The following is a 15,840-nucleotide window of genomic DNA, read 5'->3' as shown; positions in this document are numbered from 1 at the left end:
AAATACTAGATTCGATTTATTAGAATCCCTACTAATATTATAAATGCGAAAGTAACTCTGTCTGTCTGTTACGCTTTCACGTCTAAACCACTGAACTAATTTTAATGAAATTTAGTACAGAGATGGAGTTGACCTTGAGAAAGAACAGTTTTTATCCCGGACTTTTGAAGAGTTCTCTTGGAAACGCGATATAACCGACCTCGACGCGGGCAAAGCCGCGGGCGAAAAGCTAGTACTAAATAAGGAAGAATACTGAATATAATTATCACATTTATCTAGCTTTAAGTACAGAAGTTCTTTAATAATCGTCATTATAGTTTCAATGAAAGCTCCTTTCTCTTACACCTTTGCTGAGAAGTATTAATCCTGCATTAACACTATTGGAACTGAGAAATAGTCCTTCCGTTCTCTACTCAAATCTCCCTGAACACCTTAGCTGTGATTCTTTTATTTTTTGGTTGCTGGCCGTATGCTCCACACATTTTTTTTGGCTTCATGAAGACAACAGGATCTGCACAATGTGGGCCCATAATCAGATACTTACTCACCAACTTTAAATATTACAATTATTAAGCTGTAAAACTTTCATCTACTTACATCATAAAAAAAGTTTGAAAAATAGTTGACTTATCGGCAAATACACGTTCAGAAGTTGCACCAGGCCGCTATATCCGCCTTCCGCGTTCATTACTCTCAGCTTTTTAAAGTAACTATGTTTCTAACCTATCATATTTATGCTAGCTAACACTTTAAGTACTCTAATGTTCGTCTCTACAGTTTCAATTAAAGCTTGTTTTACGATTATTTTACGAGTTAGATACGTTTACCTTTATACATTTATATTGTGAGTACAAATCCGTACGATGTCACAGATCCACTACAAAACCTATCCTTTCAAAATATATTCTTAACTAGCTGTTGCCCGCGACTTCGTCCGCGTGGTTAGAAGATATAAGTTATAATTTATACCTGCCTTCTATCTATCTATCTGCCTTCTATCTATCTTGTAGGATTCAGTCAGCGTTTTTAATGTAAGCGCAAAAAATGTGTTTTTTACGACCTCACATCAGAAACCTCAAAAATTGTAGCCTATGTGTTATTCTGATGTATAAGCTATATTGTGGTATAGTTTCATTCAAATCCATTCAGTAGTTTTTACGTGAAAGAGTAACAAACATCCATACATCCATACTTTCACCTTTATAATAGTAGTAGGATTTAAACCATTGTACTAAAAGTTTATATATGTATATACAACCTCCTTTCACTTTTTCCGACCGAAAGGAGTTTCCATTGTATTTAAAAAGTTCCAAGAAGTCCAGCACTGGCGGGATTTATCGTAACAATAAGTATGATAATAAGGCGTTATGGTAGTACCTTTAATAGTTTGTTAAGCGCAGTAACGCGGACGTAATAAGCTGACTGCCAACAATAACAGTTACAATGAAAAATAATAACCGCAGAGATAGCGGCCGCCCGATTACGGCGCGCCATTTAATTTTGAATTTAAAAAAAGAAAAGCCTGGTCTTCAGAAGGATTAAGGTTTGTTATTTGACCTCTTTTCTTAGCAGCGATAATGTTTAAGCTCGTATTTTTAATTTTAGCCTATTGATGTCAATTGGGCATTTACTATTTAATAATATATGGTGGTTTTAATTATATCAGGGAACTTAGTCTACAAATAGTAGTTTTTGGTCTTATACTAAAAACAAAAAAATTAGTTAGGTGTTGATGTAGGGATAATTTGAAGATGAATTCATATTTTGATATTAACAATATCATAATCAGGCTTCAATAGCAACAACAAAAAAAAAGACTTTTTTCAACCTCACAACACTTGATATTATCTGAAACCTGTCTGAAACCGATTATAGAGTTTAAATAAATTTAAAACATTTATAACTGGATAGATTTGATGTCATCATCATTTGACTCACTTCAAAATATATTTCTTAATCCCAAAAACCTTAACATCGTAATCATCGTAACCAAACTACAGTCATAATATAAGTCCGGTATTCCCGTAATACGTCATAATGTGTATTATTAATAAAATTATTTATAGTGTTACCATATAAAGTACTTAAGTGTTCGAATTTGCGAGTTGCTTGGGTTTCGAGTCACGCGTCCCGCCCGTCCCTCGCATCGTATTACAAAATGGTTTTTAATGAAATTTATACATCATCATCATGGGGTCTTATCATTATTTTTTATGCGAAGAAAGTGTTGAAACTTGTTCAGGTACTTTTTATATATAAGTTGGCAGTCTTTAGGGTCGATTTTGTAAGTGCCGTGGAAGATAATAGTATCTAAAAGTAAATGTCCCACTGTTAGGCGTCCTCTCGTATAGAGGAAGTTCATGAAATTTTCTTTGTTCATTTAACTGCAATCTAAAATATGCAAATTAATGAAGATGAAAAAAAAAAGGATACTAATTTGTCCGTAACTGATTTCAATTAACAGATAATCCTGAAATATATTGTAAATGATTAACTAAACGAGATAAGATTTTACGCAAAATCACTTATGTAATTTCCTGTAAAAAAACGAATCAATAAAAAGAAGCTACAAAAGATCTTAAAGAATGAGCTTTTTGGGTTTTTTTTCCTATACCTTATTCCCACCTTCAAATTCACATCCGCATCTCAGCAGAAACAGTTAATAAATATAGCTTAGTTTTACAATCTGCGCGGGCGCAGCTACGCTTACAAATGGCGGGGCGTCGTAAGCACGGCGCGGGCGGCGCGCGATCGCGATACCGACGCGCATACAACGCGCCCCGTACCATGGAAATATTGATGATTTATTATTATTGATACTTCATTAAATTATATTTAATAATCTTTGTGGAATAAGTAAATGTTTCGGAATGATTTGCTACAGTCTATTAATTTTGGAAGCTAGATATTGAAATGAGTTTTGTTTATTTCATCTAATTTGAAAAACTTTGAATTTTAGCACAGTTTTTATCCGCCCGTGTGTACAATGTTTATAGGGTGTGTTATTTTTAAATAAAAACAGATTTTCTTTTTGTAAGCTATGTATTACTCGTACATACATTCAGAAAACAGGTAAATAATTTCTGTAACATTGCCAAAGTATTGAAATAGTGCCTCATCGTAATAGGTAGAACATTAATAATGATCAAATTACCAAACCCCTAAACACGGCACTATTACCAATCAAAACTCGCCAATAACCGCACAGTATTTAGCACTGGCAACACAAATCACGGCGTTAACCCCTCCACTGCCGCGGGGGTATTTATCGGCACAATAAACTTGCGTAATTTATAACAAGCAATAACAATGTGTGCTGTATCTGAGGGGTCATTTCTCAAACGCACACCTTGCCTGTAGCGGCGGCTATCAGACAAATTAAATAGCCGTGTACGTCCGTCCGCTCGCCGGACGAACAATCGGTAGGCCCTACTCTTATTAAATGATAAGCCTCGTAATATTAATGTTATCGTGCCTCGCTAGCGGAGGGTTAAACTCTGTTTTGATTTTTAAATTGCTGCGCTCGTGTTGGAAGACACTTTCAAAAGTTTTTGTTCCAGTCCTTGTCACGGATCATCAAGTAACCGTCCTTTGTTTTGTTGTAACTGTCAATTGAGAAGAACTTTATTATAAAACGTCTAAGAATTAAGGCGCAAACGTATAGTACCATATCAACATATAGATTACAAGGATTGTAATTATGCGTTCGATAAATTCCACCTTACTGGCACTGTATTAACATAGATGTAAAAGACAAAAATAATCGAATTATAAATTTAAAACGTAGTTATTTCTGGACTCCCCGCATCCTATTTTCCTGGAGTCTATAAAAGCCTTTGACTCGGCAACATCAATGTCAGGGCATGGATGGAGTTACGACGGGGAACAGCTCTTTACATCGTCTGCATTAAGTATTCCACCACAAGCGTTAATACCTTCCACTCTAAAGGAGTAAATGTCGATTACTTCATTAGTCTTATGAATAACTTAAGTAGAACTAAGCGACCATACAAACGTATTAATATAAACATCTGTTCGAGTTCCAATTACCATTTGCAAGTCATTACACATAAATACAACTGTTAATCTCGCGCCCAGGAAATTAAAGACTTAATTAAATTACGGACAGAATCAATTTGTATCTTAAGGGAACTAAACAAAAATTTAATTAGCGATACGCAACAGGAGAAATGTCAAAAAGGTATTAAGAAAAAAGTAAAAAAAATAATGCGAGCGGCTCGCATACCTGAGGAACCGGCACCTTGTGGCAAATTGAAAAGGCCGCGCTTGCTCTCCGAGCTAATAATAAATTCTCAAATAATAATAATTCATAAATAATAATCGTGGAAGAAACAAAATAAAAATATACACGTCGAAATAATAAAGGATTTGCCCCGGATCCAGTCGACACGGGTTGACTTTGGTCGAGGATAATACCGGCGCGGTGAGAACATTCCGATTCTGATTTCTGCTGCGTTTAAAGTAGAGTAAACAGAGTTGTTTGTATGTGTATTAGTTGCGAGTTGCGACTGCTACGAGCTATGAAACATTGTTTATGAATTGACGCGTAGAACACGCGTCGGTGTTAGCAGTTAAACGCAGGAATTACGCGGCGGGTCACGATCGTTAGGTTGTGTATCGCGGCCGGGCCCACCAGTCACTGCGCGAGTGCTATAATCAAGCCGCAGAAAGGCGCCGGTGTGCGCCGGCCCGCCGAACATAAAATTGTTTTTTCGTCCAACAGCTATAATTAGGCGATGCGTTACGTTTTTGTTTGGCCCACATTTCCCGATCCTCTAATTTTTGTGTTTTTTGCCGCTCCTTTTGTAGTCGTTAATATGATTACACCGTTGGGATGATGGCTTCATACGTGTTTTAGGTTATAACTTAATTTGCTCGGGTTACTTATTTGTTTTTTTATTGTTGTCCGACTTCCTGAGAGTCTGTCGTGTGTTTTTTGCGGCCGGTCGTTAGTTGGAGGTGATTGAATGTGATGGTGGGCAAATTGTGTCGGTCTCGCGTCGCGTCCGCGTCGCGCCCCGGTCGCGTCGCCTCACGTATTTAGTTTGATTTCGAATGTTGACTCGGAGTGTTGTAATTGGATTGTAATCTGTTAGCAGAACTTTTTGTCGACGTGATTGCGTGCTATCACGTAGCTTTATACTTTCGATGATATTGAGCGTTTAGCTTATTTTGAGCGTAAATTAATTTCTAATGAGGTAGGCAGGCGGCGAGGCCGGCGCGTTAGGGCTGGGAATGTCTTAATAATGCTTCGTGTTTCATGCAATCAAGCGGAGAACGCTTAGCAAAGCGCTTACTTGTAGCTAAAGCTTCATAGCTTTTAATATTTCCATATTCGTCACTGACTAAGGTTAAACTTTAGGTCCCTTTCAATTAAAGATGGCACTACAGACACTACAGGCATACTTTAAATATCACTCCTACTTTCTCATAACTATACATCTTTCTCTCTTCCACTCAAGCAAAAACCATTAAAACCATTTTTCCGTCGCTGCTTTCCATAAAGCGCTGCATTCTCTGGTTCGGAGTGTTGCCGTAATGGCGCTGGTCGGTTTGACAAGTAAATTGAGGCTGGCGGACGGGGGACGTGCAAATTGGCCGACACCGGCTGCACGCAACGTGCCGGGTTCATGCCCGTGCGTGGCGCACGGACGTGTCGCTCGGGTAACACGCCGAACTACGAAATACTAGCTTTAGGAATCGAGAACTGTATTATGAATGGAATCGAACTTATTATGAACTTTGTAAGGCAAGTTTCTCAACTACTTTTCGTTGGCTTTTGTTTTATTTTAATTGTTGCAGTTACGTTAATCTAGATTGGTATTCTTTGTGTCAACTCTATTGTAATTGGCGTTTGGAAAAATATTGTTTAATATTAAATGGAATTATGCAAGCGAATATTATTAGCAAGCAGCCTCATTCTACTAATATTATAAACGCGAAAACTTTTCTGTATGGGTGTATGGATGTTTGCTGGATACTCTTTTCAAAATCCGGAGGACGGCTTTTGACGAAACACACGATATAAACTCATAGGATAGTTTTAATCCCGATTTAATATTCCCGTGGGTTGCAACTTCAAACACTTAAACGCGATTCGAACACGATTAAAAAAAAAACATTTAAAAACAAAAACAAACCATCATCGTCAGTAATTCGATATTCATTGCACACCTAATAGAACAACTCATAACTTAAACACACGTAATAAAGCACGAAGGCCACAATTTGTCATGTAGGTGTACACTCGTGTACAGCCGACCACAATTGCTTTCGTGTATCTAAATCAATTTTATTGGTCTATAACACTTGTTAGCTAATTATACTTTAGGATCCAACAATACCAAAATACTCTGAACTTTTTTTAAAGTTAGTTAACAGTCCATTGGGGGTCAAGTTATACTGGTTGTGGAGCATCGCTTTGTATGATAATTTTAAAATCGACCTCAGTGATGAAAAATTGATTTTGGTTGATACGCTTTTGATTATACGGTTGGCAGTCGTTAGATACAATTATTTGGATACAGGTACTGGATTGTTTTCGGGCTGTTACCTTGTGTTCGTATTGGTTATAATAAATATCTTTTGTTTTTCGTTCGTTTAGATTTAATATTGAACGGTTAGGCTTCTGATAAAGCTGTTTTTTTGTTTCGTAAAGGACTTTAAGTATTCAAATCTTTTTGGAGCGGGTGAGAGGCTCAGAGTTGTAGATTCAACGAAAATTTGGTTCTACGCAAGCACAAAATATGCAAAGAAAAAACCTAGATTTCAGTTAGGGCTCTAACCATATTTTAAGTTTATCGGTCTTCTCGTTTTATTCAAGTGGATCTTTTGCAATGATTCAGAACATTTACAGCTCATTCCTTTACACACTTCATCTTGTAACAATTTGTTTAATAATATAAGCAACATCCATTATACACGTAGTAATAGGGAAACGATGTAATATTTTCAGTTTATCATATGTAAAGCGTGACTTCTACCTCTACTGTGACCTTCAAAAACATAACTGTCACCGATGTGCGAGCGAGAGAGCGCTCTACGCGGTGTATATCGGCATCTCGCTTTTACAACGGTAATTCTGCTTTAGGAGTTTATATTAAGTGCGTTAGGCGTTGTAATCGTTTGTAATACGCGATCTATCACGATACTGCGATATTTGAGATGAATTTCTTCGTGATTATGTAGAATAAGTTAATGTTATTATTACTAAAATGTTGTGTACTCTTAAATAAATAGCTTGAAATTAAAGCGAGTAGTCGATTTAAGCTGAAATGACTTTTTTTCAAGCAAGAAATAACCGCGGATGTCCTTTTTTTAATAGAAGTAAAAAGGAATGTATTAATAATAGAAAGGCGTAACCCGATCCTCGCAAAACTGTTTTATGTATCACAAAAAATAATGTTTAATTTAAACGTGTTCTTTACAGTAATTTCATTTTTAACAGTTAATGGTCGGTATAGATGTAAATGTCATTGTTTTATTGTATAAAATACAATTATTTTTAAGCTCATACACGGAGTTTTTATACGTCATCTCTAAAGTCATATTTTACGAGGTTGTCCTCAATGCAGCAATGTTAATTTAATATAGTTCATGTTTACAAGTCAAAACATGAATATTTGATTATATTTTGTTGAATTCATTTGTGGGGCAAGTGAAAATGGTTTTGTATCGTGGCGGTAACGCGCAGGTGAGGTAATCACTTCATTATATGGCACCACTGTGGTGGCGTGCTGTTTTCTTTGTAGTGAAACCATGATACAAGAAAATCGAAGACAATTTTCTTTAAATCTCAAAAAAAATATTTATTATGGGGCTTAATAGTGGTATTAAGCTCCATGAATGTCCATTGCGTTTACAACACAGTTTTAACATACCAGTCTGTTAATGGCCCATAGCCAACTCGCTAAGGAGTTTTGCTTAAATGATTTTTTTTTGTTTATGCTATAGTTTTGATGTTTCTGGTATTTGCGCTAGTAGCGGATAATACTGTGGCAAATATTGACTCACGATACGATTTGAATGTTTAAATCGGTACAAGTTTTTTTGAAATGTAAGTGGCGCAGTAACTTTAAAATAAAAATAAAGTAAGCTAATTTATTTTTCAAGTTATTTGTCATTCCAAGTAGCACGGTTCTTCAAAAAAATAATCTTAAGTTTCCCTTAAAAATGGTCACCCTACAATTTCGTATTATAGAAAAGAATGGAAAATTGTGAAAAATTGGTTCTTGTTAAGTCACGCCGGTGATGGTGGGCGCGATACAACTACAAGGAAACTACAACACTAATCATTTTCCAACATTTTCCTTTTATATTTCATAGGAAATGTGAATTATGAAATATAACCTCATTATAGGTATTTATGATATGGGAAACGGAGGTGAATAATATTTTTAATAGGACTTTAGATCCTATTGAGGTTATGGAAAGCCAGGAAAATGTTTAATCGAAAATAATGAGGCTCTACCAGGCAAGTGGCGGGACAGAAAGGGCAAAGAAAGGAAAATGGGTGCGTTTTAGCCTGTAGAAGTCTGATACTCCCTTTCTTCTGCTCAATCCTCTCTGGATTGAGTGGACTCATGTCTACCACCAGTTGTGGGAGACGCAACTCTATGCCGTAAGGCGCGTTGGTGTCGTCTTGTTTTTACAAATGCTCGTTCATACTTTATGGAGTAGTACGTAGTAGTGTGTACTAAATAGTAAAACTTATTTTTATAATGGAGAAATCTTTCGTCAGTTGAAGATTTACATTTCTTGGGTCCACTATCCGTGTAGTCTAATCTAAAGTTATTATATATTTCTATCCTTCTAATTGTTAATCCGAAGATACAATTTATCACTACTGAAACTATTTTTTCTTGTGCCCAGCACAACATTTGCCTTCATCTTACTCTTTAAGCAGGTAGCTTCTTTGGGGAAGGAAGGGAAGGAGTCCCTCGGAGTTACAGTCAAACCAGCGCATTAAAAAAAACGCTATTTACCTGAAGAGCTTTAACATCACTCAGTTGAAACGCGTCTCTGTCTGTTCTTCGTTAAAACAAGGGAGAATGGACCCTGGTAGGTGCAACATAGCATTTTAGATACGTGCCTTGGGCTGTCCATATCTGTTCTACGTTAAATCAGGGGAGAATGGACCCTGGTAGGTGCCACATAGCATTTTAGATACGAACCTTGGGCTGTCCATATCTGTCCTACGTTAAATCAGGGGAGAATGGACCCTGGTAGGTGCCACATAGCATTTTATATTAAAGTTGTCAACCTCAACGTGTTCTCCCTGTATCCTCGTACGGTAGTACGTACGGTCCCCGGTCCGTCTCTTCCCATTAAGTTTCCCGTGAATGAAAAGAGATACGAATAATGGTTATAACTTCACTAAATGCGATATGCTGGCTGTAAAACAAAAATAAAAACAACAACAATTAAATAACGAGCTTTTGTTTCTATTCAACAAAACAAAATGGTGTCCTCACACCACGGTCCACATTATTTTCCATGGCTAAACTAAAGTAGTATAAGTAACAAATTAATACAATTTCCGCCCGATACGATTACATTTCTGAAAACATTTTTATCGGCGTATTTAATTTCCCGTTGAAACTTAATTAAGTTAAGTATGCTGTTTTTTCATGTAAAACACTTTTTCTTTGAGTCACGTAATAGTATTTTCTATTAAGAATATAAGGTTTTCTTTGAGAGTTAATTTTATAGAGCTATTTTACATAAGTAGTGTTGTGTTAAATCTTAATGTGCGATCTGAGAGTTATGGTCGTAAACTTATGGGATATAAATATTTTTTTATGTGTTATGTATTGTGGCTGTGTGTTATGGTACCATTTGCTTAATATTTAAAATTATAACGCGATTTTATGGACATTCCGATGGGTTTTATGTATAATTTTACCTGTCATAGATAAATAGAAATAAATTGAATGTTATTTTTGTGACTTGTTCTAGTGATAGTGTGATTTAAGTAGAAGGTTTTTATGTACATTTTCTGCTTATTGGCGAATTTGTTTTTTTTTAAAGGTGATATCCAAAATAATAAGTTAAAAAAATAATCAATTTTAAACAAAGTTACCCTTCAATTAAATTAATATCATTAAATAACTTAGGAGATTTCACAGTTTTAACATAACTCCGCAGACAATAATTATTGTTGCGCGCAAAAGCGGTCCTCTGAACGTTGTCTAAAAAGAAATTCTGTATTGAATACATCGGCATTACATACGAAGCCGGGCGAGTCGCTTGTCTAAATATAAATTAAAAAGTAAAATTACCATAAGATTCAAGAAACCAACTAAAAATGAAGTAAGTTAGTCATAAATATTGTAATATGCGTACACAAATTGTTGAATCACGCCTAAAAGCGTCATTAAAAATAACTTTTAGTTTCTCTTAATGTTCAGCGGTGATCTGATAAGGGTGCGTCCACACTGGTGAGCCGATCCCGCAATTATAAAGGAATTAGCCCAAAACAGCGCCTTCAATGGCCACAAATTGATATAATAAAAAGTAGTGTGGTTAGCGTTGACGCGGGAGTAGGGCTGTCACTTCCTACTTATTGGTCTTTCAAGATTTTTTACTTTTATCCGGATTTTCTTAAGTAGCCAGAATTAATAGACACTAAAGTTCCGTGGTATTAAAAAAAGTTTTCATGGAAACCATTTAAGATTGTTTAAAAGTAAACAAATTACATTTATTTTTTCTAGCAACGTTCAAGATTGATTTTACAGTGTCGCTATTTATTGTTATTTAAAGTAATATTTACATTATATAAGACTTTATTTTCGTTAAGTGCGAGTCATACACTAAGGGATCCGTACAGGACAAATTGAAAACAAAGTTTCTACCAAAATTAGTTGTCTACCAAATTCAGGGCCTTTACAACAGACTTTCATTTATTTTTAGTAGTTGCTGTAAAAATTTCAACTGACTATCTATTACGGTTCACAAGATACAACCTGATCACAGACGGTCAGTCATAGAGTTAACGATCCTGGGAAACCCAAAACATCAAAAATCATCTTTATCGTTACGTTCAACCCTATCCGGAGGTGTCGCCCAATAATTAAGTGATTACGTTAGAAACGCGTGTCGCCGGCCTCGCGATTTGTATCTGCGTTTCGGGCGGTCATTAGCGCACTGGAATTGCCTCTCGAGTCCCGATTGAGACATTTCGTAATTATTGTAATACGAACAGTTTTCAGTGGAGTTTTAGACGCAGTGCGATTTGTTGTGTGTGAGCTATTAGCGATATTATAATGCAATTAAAGAGTTTGACAGAATATATCTTCAATGTTTTAATTAGTTTTAAGAGTTATTTCAATTATTATGATAGTCAATTGTTTTGATAATCAGTAACATGGTTTAAAGCCCTTTATACGGCATCGAACCATTGATTCCTAACATGATTTTCACACGTTTTTATACACTCACTTTGTTGTTTGTTTGTCTGTCGTTCCGGTTATAAGTATTTCTTCTGCTCAATTTTTTCTACTCAAATCCTTCCGAACAATACCGGCGAACTCCTCCAATCGAACAGAAACATATCATACCGCAGTAAAACAACGCTAATTATACAAAACTTCAAAAAAAAAACAACAATTAATATAATTTCCCTGACAATATAGACGTATATTAATTGCTTACCCCGACTGGTTGAAGATTAATGGGCCCCGATAAGCAGCTTAAATGAAAACTTCGGTTTCGAATTGAATCATTTGGGTATGAATGCCTTCATTTGCATACACTATAATTAGTGCATGGTTATAGTGTTCTCACTGAGCTTTGGTGTGGAGGAAAGGTCAGCAGGTTTAGTCGGTTTGTAAGTGCTGTTTGAATGTTTTTTTTTGTCATACGTTTGAAAGCGATTATGTTATAGTCCGGTGAAGTAATCTGTCTCTACTCAGGCTGGTGCCATAATCTGTCAAAAGCCGTCAAGAGCGGTTCCAAACGAATAGGCTTGAGAAAAAAAAATCGTTTAGGCGAAAATTAATTTGACGGTATCAACATTGCTTAACGTCCATCTTTATTTCTACTTCTTGTTGATTTAGTAGGAAAAAAATACACTGACAGACACCGGTGTTTCAAGAATAGTGTTTTATTTTTAACCCTGGGTACGAAACATGAAAGTCTGAACATTTACTGTGTGAAAGATGAAATAAATAAGAAAAGGATATGCTTAAAAGACAAGTAGATGAGAAAAAACATTGTGCTGCCCCCAACGATTGGAAATAGGGCAAATACTACTTTCCTTAAAGCAACCATAGAAAAGATTTACTCTGTATATTTTTAGTAAAGCTCATTATATTTAAATTTCTTTAAGTTCATCATCGTGTCCTACGTATCTTTTCTCTACATTATTTTTTTGCACACATAACTTAAAGTATCAACATTAAGACGTTTAGATTAGGTGAATGAGAACGTGTGAACAATAACTGAACTTAAATTCCAAGCTTTCTCTTGTTTCTTTTCGTAGCTTTGAATACCTTATTTACACAACACCACATAGACAGCTATAAAAAATATATAATAATAAACAAGCCGTAATTTTGAAAGATCTCTTTTTTAAAGATAAAAAAATGTCAGTTAATTAATAATAATAAAGACCTGACGAATTCGAAAAGTCAGTGTATGCCTTGGAATCGAACTTTGACTTGGCAGTCCTGCGGTTTCTCCACTAGAGCACACATCACAGCTTGGGCCACCATTCCTTCCCTACGCATTCTCATTCGTCTCTTGCCATCGTCTTTTGTTTTTGCTGTCATATCTCCATGTCTCTGCCTTACCTGTATTAACTAGTTCAGTAATCATATCTTCCACTAGCTATTGCCCGCGACTTCGTCCACGTGGTTAGAAGATCTTAAACCGTTTTCGCAGCGCACGCAACGGAAGCCCTCAAAGATGAATAAGATTCCCTGTTTTTTTTCCACATTTTCCATTGTATGTTCGCTCCTATTAGTCGCAGAGTGATGTTATATAGCCTATATATACCCTTTCTTGATAAATGCTCTATTCTACAAAAGTATTTTTTTTAATTCGAACCATTTGTTACTGAGATTAGTGCGTTCAAACAAACAAACTCTTCAGCTTTATAACATTAAGTATAGATTACAGTAAATCATGTCAAAACAATAAATTAAACTACTGTTCAACTTACATTATATCATATTTACAAATAAGATAAATTTAATGTTTATTTTACGCTCCGCGGACTAACTGGGCTAGACATTTGAGTGTTAAGAATAATAGGAGATGTAATATTCGTGGTGGTATATAATTTGTAGTCGCTATTAATGTAAATAAGTAAGCGTCGTAATAACAAGATGCCTTTTTGAACATTGTAGGTGTAGGTTGTGTTATTATGGTGGGTTAATGTGGATGGGACTGGAGATATTCGTTTGATATGATCGGTCGAAAGTTAGGGTTAGGGGACCATCTTTCGTTATTATTTTGTTTTATTTTTGTGGTGCGTACAATCTTTAAAGTATTGCCGGTTACCTAAGTATGGCTGGGAAAAGGTGGGACCGGGTCGACTATGAATGTTCTACTTCTTGGTAAGCTTCGTGAATTTCAGTTTATGATAATTAGAAGTAAGTAATTTAATAAGTCTTTCTGGGCACTTTTCCCGACTTTGGCAGGGATGAAGATGTAATTTTTGAAGCTTTGTAAATTATTTGTGTAAGGTTTATTTTGTACTCATATTAAGTTTGATTTAGTTAAAAATGAAAGTAGTCAAAAAACTCTCAAATGATATTAAAACTGCCGACTAAGAAAACTGACGTCTTCTAATAGATCTAACTGAATATCCAAACTAGACATCATGGCTTCTATTTTCTCTATTTCTAGCCACATGTTTCAAAATCGGGGCTATAAGCAATCAATAATTAATTACTGAACACTTAGATATGATTGTAAATTATTAATTTTATCTCCTAAATCACTCATCCAATTTGTAATATTAATTTAAATTATGAAGCCTAGTAAATTATGATGTAAATGTTGGACAAAATTATTTATGTTACAAGTAAATTATTGTGACTCAGTGATTGGTCTGATGCAATCATCTAGATTGCAATGTAGAAGAAAATTAAATGAGTCTAGAAATTAAATAGATACTGCTTTAAAAAAATACCCGAGCAATAAGGAATGGAATCATTCTGCTGCGGAATTTCATAAACATTCAAGTCACATGTACAAAGACACAGAGCAAATAAAATTTCTTATTTCTCAAGCATTCGTGGATCTCATAACAATTGGTCTAGGCAGGGATCGAATCCGCGACATGTGAGAAACAGTGAGGATGGCGCAGTGATCAGCACTCTGCTATGCGGGATAGTACAGTGTGTCAAACATACCATCTTTCCAATTGATATGGAAAACAATGAGAAGAAGAAAGACAAAAGACTAGCAATTAGGAAGAGAGTTGTATAGTATGAACAGCTGCAATAAAACCTTCAATTACATTATTGCTGATGTAAATTGGCACCAAAAGTTTGCACCAAAATATTGTTTTAATTCTGTATGGAGGTATGGCTCTACGCTGACTGATAATTAAATAGATCTTGCAAAGGAGTAAACCTCTTGATCGTGTGATATCATAGTCCTGTGCATATTTTTCTACGTACTCTAATTAGCCGAACACGATGTAGCTAGCGTTTACCTGCAATATCATACTAAGACCTCGCATGCCATACATTACTACAAATGCAATCCAACATAATTGAAAAAAAAAAACACTTACTCCATAAACTGCACTGCAATTTTTAACACTAAGACCGCGAAAATGGGCCTCAATGACCACCAAATATGCCTCTTAATATTAAATCCCTGCAATTTACCTAAACACCCTGTTATTACGCACTCCATCCACACCGGGGTAATATGTTATATAAATGGGTTATAATAACAGAAATGGATAACGACGAAGCCAGTGTCGGCCACAACGACTGGCCGTATACGTTACTCATGAGAGATAGATTGCTTCGTGAAAGTACCAAAGTAACTGCTCGTAATCAGTTTTAATCTGTGCGATGTAACTGTTGGAGTATTAGCGGGGTGTCAGCTTTTTGATGTTGGACTTCAGACGATGTTTTGTTTTTTGGATCAAGTTGTTTTGATGCCAATGGTGGATTACTTGAAATCTAAAAAACTACGGAGGAGCTTGTGGCTAAGCTATAACCGCATAAGTGAATCGATCACAGGTTAATCTATGCTTGACGCGGTTGGTCCGTAGATGGGTGACCATCTTTATCACAACGAGTTCCTCCGTGTTTCGGAAGGCACGTTAAATTGTGGGTCCCGGCTGTTATTCCTACATCTTTGACAGTCGTTACAAGGTAGTCAGAAGCTTGTAAAGTCTGACAACCAGTCTAACCAAGGAGTATCGTGTTGCCCAGGTAACTGGGTTGAGGAGGTCAGATAGGCAGTCGCTCCTTGTAAAACACTGGTACTTAGCTGAAACCGGTTGCACTGGTAGCCGACCCCAACATAGTTGGGAAAAGGCTAGGCCAATGATGATGGTGGATTACTTGAAACGATTCTGTTTAAACAAGCTTACGATACTTAAGGAGAAAAATGTGTAATTTATTGAATTAATAACTGTTTACTCAGTCATATTTATCGGGATAGCTCGACTAATTCCGGATTCAAGTTCTTAATCAGGAGCTGGCTTCAAGCTTAGTCTAAATTTCGAGTTGCGATCCCACCGCAGAAATGAGTATGAATCCGCTGGACGAAAGGTATTTTAATAATGTGTCAGTTATATTGAAGAAACAAGTTTTACTTTTTTAATAATTCTAGTCAAATTTTATTAGA

This window comes from Trichoplusia ni, chromosome 3 (genome assembly GCF_003590095.1).
Source record: "Trichoplusia ni isolate ovarian cell line Hi5 chromosome 3, tn1, whole genome shotgun sequence".
Classification (NCBI taxonomy): Eukaryota; Metazoa; Arthropoda; class Insecta; order Lepidoptera; family Noctuidae; genus Trichoplusia; species Trichoplusia ni.
Note: the sequence above shows the minus strand (reverse complement) of the source record.